Genomic DNA, 9,523 nt, shown 5'->3' on the forward strand with positions numbered 1-9,523 from the left:
GGGATATCTGTGGATACTGCCCAGCTCCAAGTTAGCACACCCTTCTTGCAACAGGTTGCGGAGGGGGAAATAACTATGGAGGGAGGGAGATACGTCCCAGGGAAATCTGACATCATTTCATGGGTTCAGCCTAGGAAAGACTCACCCAAGCCCCCTCATACTCAGATCTATAACAAAGTCCCTTCAAAAGCTCCCATATCAGCTCCTGCACAACTGCTATGGATACTGCACTCAGCAGAAAGTGGATCAGGGAGAATCAGACTAAAGCTGTCAGGGGAAGGAAAGGTGACAGTAAAATGCCATCACTCTGGAGGAAGGCTTTACAAACTAGAGGATGCTGGTAAAAAGCATCACAGCTGGAGGGTATCCAATCCGTCACAACATGCAATGCATAATTTCATCACATGCCAAAAAAAACATGGTTCTAAACTCACATAGGAAAAAAGGATTATAGAAAAGACACTCTAGCCAAGATTTTCTGGTGTTTTTCAGATTACTCTTATTTTACTGTTTTAGATTTTTCAAGGATATCAGAAGAAAGTCTAATTTTCAGGAAAGTTTCCAAGTTGTTAATTACTAATTCTTAACCACACTATTCAAAAACATGCACAGACCAGCCAAGAACCATAAAAGGAAGACCAAGAGGCCTCTTGCACAGAAATCCAACTGACTATGAACATGTGTACATTTAGGCCACATTTATGATTGCTGTGAGGGAAGAAAACTGAGGGAGCAAGTAGGAAATGCTGAGGCCTGCTGGGGTACGTTCTTGGTTTAAGCCTAGAGGGAAACTGTGAGGATGCTTGAGATGAGATGGGATCCTCTCAGGCATCTCTTTTACCTTTGGACTTGCAGGGAAGAAAAAGAAACCCTAATGTCTGTGGTCATGGAGGAGTCTCAGCAATGAATGGAGATGATTCTGCAGAGATCCTGGCCCAGTGGCTCTGAGAGAGATGACTCGGGAGGGACAGACTTATTCTTCACAGCAGTCATTTTGTTACTGGTAGCGATCTGGTCTCCTATAGAGAGGAAATGCAGGGTTGCTGTTCTTGCAGTTTGCTTTAGGTGACAATACTGTATCTCAGGGTGCCTGCATGCTCAATGTAGACTTGGAAGCAGGTACAAAGCAAGGCTCACTTCTCCCTGCTATTTAGAGGAGAAAAGCCTACAGCAGCATGGAGGAGGCAGAGCCTGCACCTGTGCTGCTTGTCCTGAACATATTATTGCAGAAAACCTTTCTTCTTGGTTTTGTTGCATGACTTCCACCTAGAAGAGTAATGACAGCAGTCTGGACACACTGCTCACGGTGAGCATGTGACCTGGCAAAATGCAAACGGCATAAGGGATTGGGAGAAGCAGGAGGAACTGGCCTGGTACAAACACCCTCAAAGAAACAAAACACTGGTGTGTGTCAAAGAGAACCTCACTGCACCAGCACAAGTGCTGACAACCAGCAAACACTGGCTTCATGGAAGCTGGCATTCTGATCTGCCTGCACATGTAATAGAGAACATGGAATTTCCCACCACTTGGTGAAATCTTTCCTGGGAAACACCATGGCATGGGACCACCTACGCCTCATGAGTTCATCACAGTAGCTCTATCAGCTGCATCAGAGAAGAGTGGTTACCTTCAGGGAGCACCACTAGCAGATCTGGCTTTTACGATGCTAAAATGCTCACAAATGGGAAATACAGAACAGAAAAACATTTCAGAGGGAAAGCAGAGGAAAGGTTGCACAAGGAAAGGAAGAGGAGGGTAGAGGACATGCCATCTGTGGTGTTTACATATGACAACACCATCCTACACAGCTGCTGGTTAAGAGAGACCAAGAGGAAGTGAGCATTAAGTGAGATGACAGTGCAGAGGTGGAAAGTGAAGGAGTCTTCTGGGAGAGATGATGAGTGCAGGAGCAGAGGGGTGAGCTGAGAAGTGCAGACCTGTTTTGTGGGCTGGCCTGCCTGACACTCAAAAAAAGATGTGGAGAGAGAAAACACAGGGAACGGGTGAATTGCGTGAAGCTGGGAGACCTGCAACAGTTTGTTTCCAGTTACTAATGAATGCAGTTTGTCAAAGGCCAACATAATGATCTCTGCCCTCACTTTTCCACCATTCACATATGCTGCACCTTGCAAATTCTGTGATATATTCAACTTCCAGAAGGTGGAAGGCAGGCCAGGCAGGGCACATCCACCTTGCTCGTGTTGCAGCAAGGAGACACTTAATTTGACACAAACAGGCAGCAGGCACCACCCCTTGCTCTGTGTTCTCAGGAGCTTACCATGAACGCAGGATGACTTTGCCATCTTGCAGTCAACACATAGCCTGAACCAACAGCCAGACTCTGCCTTAGACCTTCTCACACCCAGCAATACAGCAAGGAGGTGAGCTCAATGTGGCCAGGGAGCCAGACAAAACCCTGGGCCAGCCCTGGTCAATGACACCTCCAGCCCTGAACCTGCCCTGGCTCCATGGGAAGATGTAGGAACAGTGCTGATACTGCTTATCAGAACAAAGCTCTTGGATCTCAGATCAAAAGCTCTGAACAAGAATAAGGAATCACAGCTTTTGGAACACCGATACCAGAAACATCTGTTTTTCAATTAAATATTTCAAACACAAAATACCTGTCCGGGTCAGTAGAACCTCTGGAGTTATGACAGCCTTCTGTGGATGGCAGGTGGGAATTGGAGTTGGCCCCTCTTCTCACCTCTCCTGTTCCCACAGCTCTCCTCAGAGGAGGGCACGCTGCCCACCATCTCGTGGCCTGGAGCTGCTTCCAGCCTTCTTCCAGGAGCTGCTGGCTTTGCTGGATTAAGGCTCCAATCACCAGCACATCAACTACACAGAGGACAACTTTCTGTTTAAGGTCCCATTTGTTATGCAGCTGTTGCTTCACCACCCCTGAAATCAGTCACTATTCAGATCATACCGCTCACTAATCTGGCAGCCAGCAGTCAGATGAAAAGTAGCGGATAGAAACTGAAGGCAGCAACACACAAGACACAAGCCTTAAACACAGAGTGCTTTGCTGAGGGAAAATACCAGGTAGGAGCAATCACAGACTTGGCACAGCCTGTAGTCCTCAGCTCCAGCACAGGCGTCTCTCCAACAGCTGTGCCCTGGGGAAAGCTCACATTCCAGGGGTCCCTCCAAGGCCCGGGAGGAATCTCCCCCTGCGCTGCAGGCAGCTGCACCGCACCGGCAGCGCACTCCTTCTTGCAGGGCTCAGCCCTGCTGTCAGTCTTGGAAACACCACTCCTTTGCTGACACGTTTTAGAAGAGTCCTTTTGGCACACGGTGATTGCAGGTACTAGAAGGCAATGCACACCAAGCCATGCAGGCATTTCGGCCTGCTTCAGCGGGGGCTGCGCCGGCAACTGCCTGCGCCGGCTGCCAGAACAAGGCACCAGTATCTGATCGCTTCCTTTGCACTTAATGCCAGGGATTCCTGCTAGGGGACTCACAGCTGTGGTCCCTGTGCCAGCTCCGTGCCAACCGCAGAGCCCATGGCCCTGAGGTATGGGACTGACTGGTACCGGTGCACTCCCCCAGAAAGGCATCTTGACACAGTTGCCTACTGCTATTTCCCAATGACAGCCAACTTCTTCCCGTTTCTCCCATTGATTTTGTTGCTCCCTCCCCACCCCCCAACACTCAGTTTGAAGGAAACGAGGGCAGCAGTAATGCCTAGATACATGGTGCAGCAGATAGATCTGAAATTCAAATGAGATGAGTTTATCTTTCTCTTTCTATACACCTGCAGACTGGGGTTGAAACCCTGCTAGGGCTTTTCTGTGCTTCTTAAGCTTTTCATATCCTTGGAAAGCTGTGGCAACAGGAAACACACCCGTCTTCCCACAAACACACATGAAAAAAGGCTGCATCACAAAGTAAAGGTGGGGCAACCTCTGTTTTCACTAAAAACAAGCTGGTCAGGACTTGGAAAGCTCACCCCAGGGTTAAGGCAAACTTCATACTTATACTAGGTGGTGCTGTATTTGATGATGAAAAATGCACAGACTTCTATGACCACTGAGGCTCTGAAAAGCAGCTCCCCGGGGACTGGCTGCAAAAGCACAGTCTGGTGTCTGAGTGAGCGGGGCTGGGACAAACACACTAGTGAAGATCATCACATAGTGTCAAGCAGGCTAACAGAAAGGTCCCACTGGAATACGCCGGTGGTAAATCTGCAAGTCCCAATCTGTGCCTGAGCCATGAAATTACCGCATATCCCTGGGGCCAAGTTTAGGTAGAGGAAATGAGATTAGGACTGCTCAGCAGTTGAGCATAAGAAATTCCCATTCTGCTTTAATAATTTTAACAGATATTTCATATTTAAAAATTGGTAATCAAATGCCTACACCCATGCACTCCAACACAATGGAAATTCAAAGGCTAGAGATAAACTTTATGTATTTCAAGCTGTGGCATTGCTAGTGCAAAGCCTGTCAAACACTTGTCTTTTAAAGAAACTATGGAAGTAAAGTGAGGGAGAAAAGGCAGGCAAGAATCACATCCTGCCCCTTCATACAAACCATGACTGCTTTTACAGTGGATTTATTTCCCTTCCTTCCTAAAAGGCTGTTAGACAAGAGAAAGGAAAGAAAAAGAAGGACAAGACCAGCATACGGTGGGCACCCTGTCAATAAACACGTTTGTTGCTAAACTGTATTCCTAGAGCTGAGGCAACTTCTGAGAAGTGCTGAGAATTGATGAAGAAAATGAGCCCAAATGTGATAGTGATTCCATCCTCTGCTCTGCTGGGTTTAGTCTGAATCTGTTTTTTAACTGGGGGTAACATGGTAAAACACTGGCTGAACAAAAGCTGCCAGGGTCTGTAGGGAAAACACAGTTGAGATGCAGCCGTAAACATCCTTGCAAATAAAAAGAAAGCCTTAATTTAAATGGTGCTTTATCTGCTCCCAAGCCTGGCTGAGGCTCGGGGAACTGCAGACTGAAATGCTGTCACTAGCTGACTCCTGCCAGGGCTCCTCCAGCCCTGCCCATTGCTTGAGGCATCACTGGGATCCTGGCATGGATCTCCCTCTGCCATGCACCAGGCAGTATATTTACAGATAACATGATGAAAAGGCAGATTTACAGTCCCTGGCCACAGTCCTTCAGTGCTGTCACTTAACAGTGAGTCACACAAGCTACTGTATCTGTGCTTAACATAATATGATATAATTAATATAAAATATAACACTAGCTGGACTTCACCTCCACCAAATGAAATCCCTGTTTGAAGGCTGGAAGTATTCAACTCCAGCCCTTATTGATCCTGTACAATCACTCCCCTGTATGTTCTGTCCCATTTTAACCCTGTATTCATCTAAATAACTGGCAAATTTGGAGTACCGGCACTGACATTTTCTGCCCCTGAGCTCTATTTGTGGTAGCAATGATAATTTTTTGTTTCAAAAAAAGTGGTTTTTTTGTGGGTTAAGAAACCAAAAAGTTGATGAAATTGCTGTTGTGTAGATGTTCTTTTCCCCTTGTGATATTTTCTGTTTTGTTTTAGTTTGTTTTTTCTTCTTTTTTTTTTTTAAATATACTTCTTTTTAGACCTTTTGCTGCCTCTGCGCTATATGGGATGCCACAGGAAGTCTCAGTTGCATGCTTTAGAATGAGGATTGCTTAGGTCTTTTTTTGTGATCAAATCCAGGAGTTTAACAGCTCGCAAGCTTAGCAACTGGGGCTGTGGGACTGGAGCCACAGGCCAATGCTATTTTGGGGTCAAAATGGGACTTCTAAATAAGCCTACGGGAGTGCTCAGGGAGATGCAGACTCTCTGTCCATAAGCAATCCCTGTTTGTGGCAGATGGTATGTATTCCTCATACAGGTGTTGCTCCATTTCAAGGTGACTGCAAGGTTTGGTCCAGCTCAGAGGAACAGCTGGATCATTTCTTGCACACATGGCTTAAATAAACCAATTATTTAAGGGAAAGAGGAAAGGGGCTGGTGCAGGGACAGTAATTTCTTTTTCCCTACTGTCACTCCAGGGCAGAGTGTAGAGGCAGGCATATGTCATAGAGGTTAATAGGTCTCCACACACTGGCCCCGTCCTTAATTGCCATTTTTAGGAAGGAGTTGGTGGAAAGTACCTTGTCTCCTTGACATTAATCATGTGGAGTCACAACTAAGGCAGGCAAGAAAACCTGTATGAGCTGAGGGGGGGCACAGGAAAGTTGCACTGAGGCTGTCTGGGGCTTTTCTTTCCCACAGCTTGCCCTGAACCTGCCCCAAAGTGTGCCCTGAGGGACAAACAAACCTGCCAGGGGCAAGCCCCAAGCAGGCAGCTCACTGCTGCCTCCATCACTGCCCTCCCATATTTGGTTTCATTCTGAATAATTCCCTTCCACCTTTCCTCTAAGAAGCTCCAGGTTTGACTGCAAAAAGCCAGGACAGTGGTGGGGTGGCTTTGGACTGGCCATGGCGTGTCCTCCCAGACTGGCAGCAGCACAGATGGGAGCTTCCCAGCAGCTCAGCTCAGCAGTTTTATGGAGGCAGCACAAGCAGCTTTCCCTCTGCCTCACCCTGAATTTAATGCGTGCTAAGCACTGACTATACTGCTAAGTGAGAATTCAGAAGACAAAGCAGAGTATTAACACAACAGTTCAGGTTTTCAGTTTTGTTCTTGTGCACCTTCCAAATTTCTGTGTCCATTCCACCCCTCTGCCACACATAGATACTTAACTTTGGTTCTGTGCAGGTGGAAGAGCTTAATCTTCTTGTGCAGGCTGGGAAGGGGAAGGGGAAGAGCAGAAACAAGACTAAAGTGTAGAAAGGACATTTTCCATGCATGTCATCCCTAGCAAAGGAGTGCAGCAGAGCTGGCAGAGATCTCTAAGTGACATCTTTGTGTGTCAGAATGTCTTTTTTAAACGAACACCAATGAAGAACGCTTATTCATATTGAAAGAAAATTCAGAAGAATGTGCAGAATGTAAAAATAGAAACTACTTTAAAGGTTGACAGTTAAAGTTGTATTTCTCTTAGGTGTTGCTTAGTTTTCCTTTGGTTTTTTTACTTCTCATGTCTAGCTGCTTTTTCTTTCCTTTTTCTTTTTCTTGCCTTCCCCACACAACGCCCAACTTATAATTTTGTCTTCATAGTAAGGAATTCAAAAACTAGGCAAGAAAAAAATAAAAAGGGCAGAACTAAAAAATATTTTAGGAAGATTTTGAAAATCAGCCAGCTCATTTCAAACTGCAGATTGAAAGCTATTTATAAAATCCCAACTCTTTTCCTATTCTCCCTCCTTCTCCTCAAATGTGTGGAAGTCAAGCTGGTGGTTGCATGCAACTGTTTCCATCTACCGCTAAGGCTACACTTGCAGCTCCACAGCAGTGCTTGCTTGTAGTCATATTTTTAAGTGTGTGTAGTTTCACTTTTACTGCATGAATCATGTCCGCAAGGAACTTCAAAAATGCCCTTCCGTCATCAGTGCTCCGATCTGCACTGTCACAATCAGAAACAGGTTTAATCTGGTGCCAACTTCTCAGCCGTAAGAAACACTGGTACCTCTGGAGACAGAAGCAGATCGAGCACAGCCATTGGAATGTTCCTGTGCTCGCCACCTCATCCCTTCACTTTACATTGGCTGAAAAGTTTGTAAACTTGACTCCTTGCAGGAAAGTCCAAGGCACTTTTCAGAGCCCTTGTAGCCAGTTGCCGGAGTTTCATTTCAGTCATTTCAGGCCAGGAGCCAAATGAAAGTTCTCTGCCTTGGTTTCATGAGGAACTGTTAACTCATTGACTCTGAGCCCGGACTAGTGATGAAACACACCATGGCTCCTCCTCTTTGCTTTATTAGCATGGGGAAAATCTTCAGCATATAATCGTGTCTATGCTCCTCTGCGGCAATAAGGACCTCAGGAACTGTGGCAGAGACTTTCTCAGCTGTGGTGCTGTTGCATCCTCACCTCTAGCTGTCTTGAGAATAAGCCTCATGGAATCACCAAACCTGCTGGAGAATGGAAATATTCCACAGCAAAGGAAATTCTCATGCTGTCAAGTGGCTTTTTATACCTTAATATTTGTTTTGATTATGATTTCAGCCCTGGTTTCTATAGTCTTCTGTTTGCTCCATCATAAGCAGGTAAGGGCTAAGCAAAATTCCTAACTCTGGAGTATACAACACACATATTATTCCTAATGATTAACAATGTTGTGTTAATGCTATCAACTAACTGCTATCAACTAACTAATCTAGTCATTCTTTCTCTTTTGGAGACAGCTAACACTTTTCATTTCTAAGATTTCAGCTGATAATATTTCCATCAATTCCTTGGGGAAATCTCTTCGGCATTTTGCTTTCATTTCTATAAGCTTTTTAAAAAAAATCCATTTTTATTTCTCTTCTGTTTCCTCTCCTGTGCCAATAACATACGCTGTCCTAATGTGATATCAACTCATGATGCTTTGTAAGGACAGGAGAGGATGAGGCATGAAGCCTTCTCACTCTTGATTTTACCAAGTACTAATATGATATATCCCAAGTAACAGTTACTGAGTCAAGTTGTCTTCTGCATTTTATCAGCTGATTTTAATGGGCTATTTTCTGCGTCTGTATGTATGGTAATGAACAGAAATACAAGGGTCATCCAAGTGACTAATTTGCTGAAGGTCAGGGGTTTATTTTCTGGTTTCCAAACTGTGCCTCAGTCTTCTGAAGGATTCAAGTACTAGTTTAGGAGGCTGGTTTACATACCCTGCTGTGATGTAGCTCCCTCCAGTTCCAGTTCTGAGGGGGAAGAGGACAAGGAAAAAGTCCCCTTCTGTTAAGAGGCAGGATGGCTCGTTCTCACAGTCTGCCAGCTTCTTGTGGCACAATGATACCAGGAACTCCTCTGAGGACTGATCCTAAAAGGTACTGATTGTTCTTGTAAAATATAAAAACTGCTAAATTCCCACAAGAGAGGAGCCCACTCTGCACCTTACAGCATTATCATTTAGCAAACAATATATAAAAATATTTTTTAAACTGCTTTGGTACTTTTAACCCCACTCTCACAGGCTTCCTCATCTATTTGGGAGCTGAGAAGCAGCAGCTCTGTGACCTGCAGTCACAACTGCACCCCTTCCAGTGGCAGTGAGCACATGGATGCACGCAGCATTTCATGCATATTCCACTTCTCCCCCTTTTTTTTTCATACTGCAGACAGTTACTTTAGTAAGTGAAGGAACTGCCTTCAGTCCTGTTGATTCATATTAATTGGAGAAAGTGGGACCGGGTAATAAAAGCCTTCCTCTACAAGGGAGCCGACAACCTCCCCAGCACTCAGGACAGCAACTTCCTAAGGAACAGATGAGGTTGTGCTTCAATAGCTATTTTGAGCATTTCAGAGCTTGCATTTATTAAGATGTGAGACAGAGTTGGGTCCCTGTGTCTATAAGCTGATCCCAAGCCTGCTTTTTATGGTCTTTGGCCAGAGAGAGAACATAGCTGCTGTGTAGGAAGAGCATGACCTCCATAAGCAAACACTGAGCTATGAGTCACAGGAATAGACTGAAATCT

The sequence above is a fragment of the Athene cunicularia genome (genome assembly GCF_003259725.1).
Source record: "Athene cunicularia isolate RWA chromosome 8 unlocalized genomic scaffold, athCun1 chr8_part1, whole genome shotgun sequence".
In the NCBI taxonomy this organism is placed as follows: domain Eukaryota; kingdom Metazoa; phylum Chordata; class Aves; order Strigiformes; family Strigidae; genus Athene; species Athene cunicularia.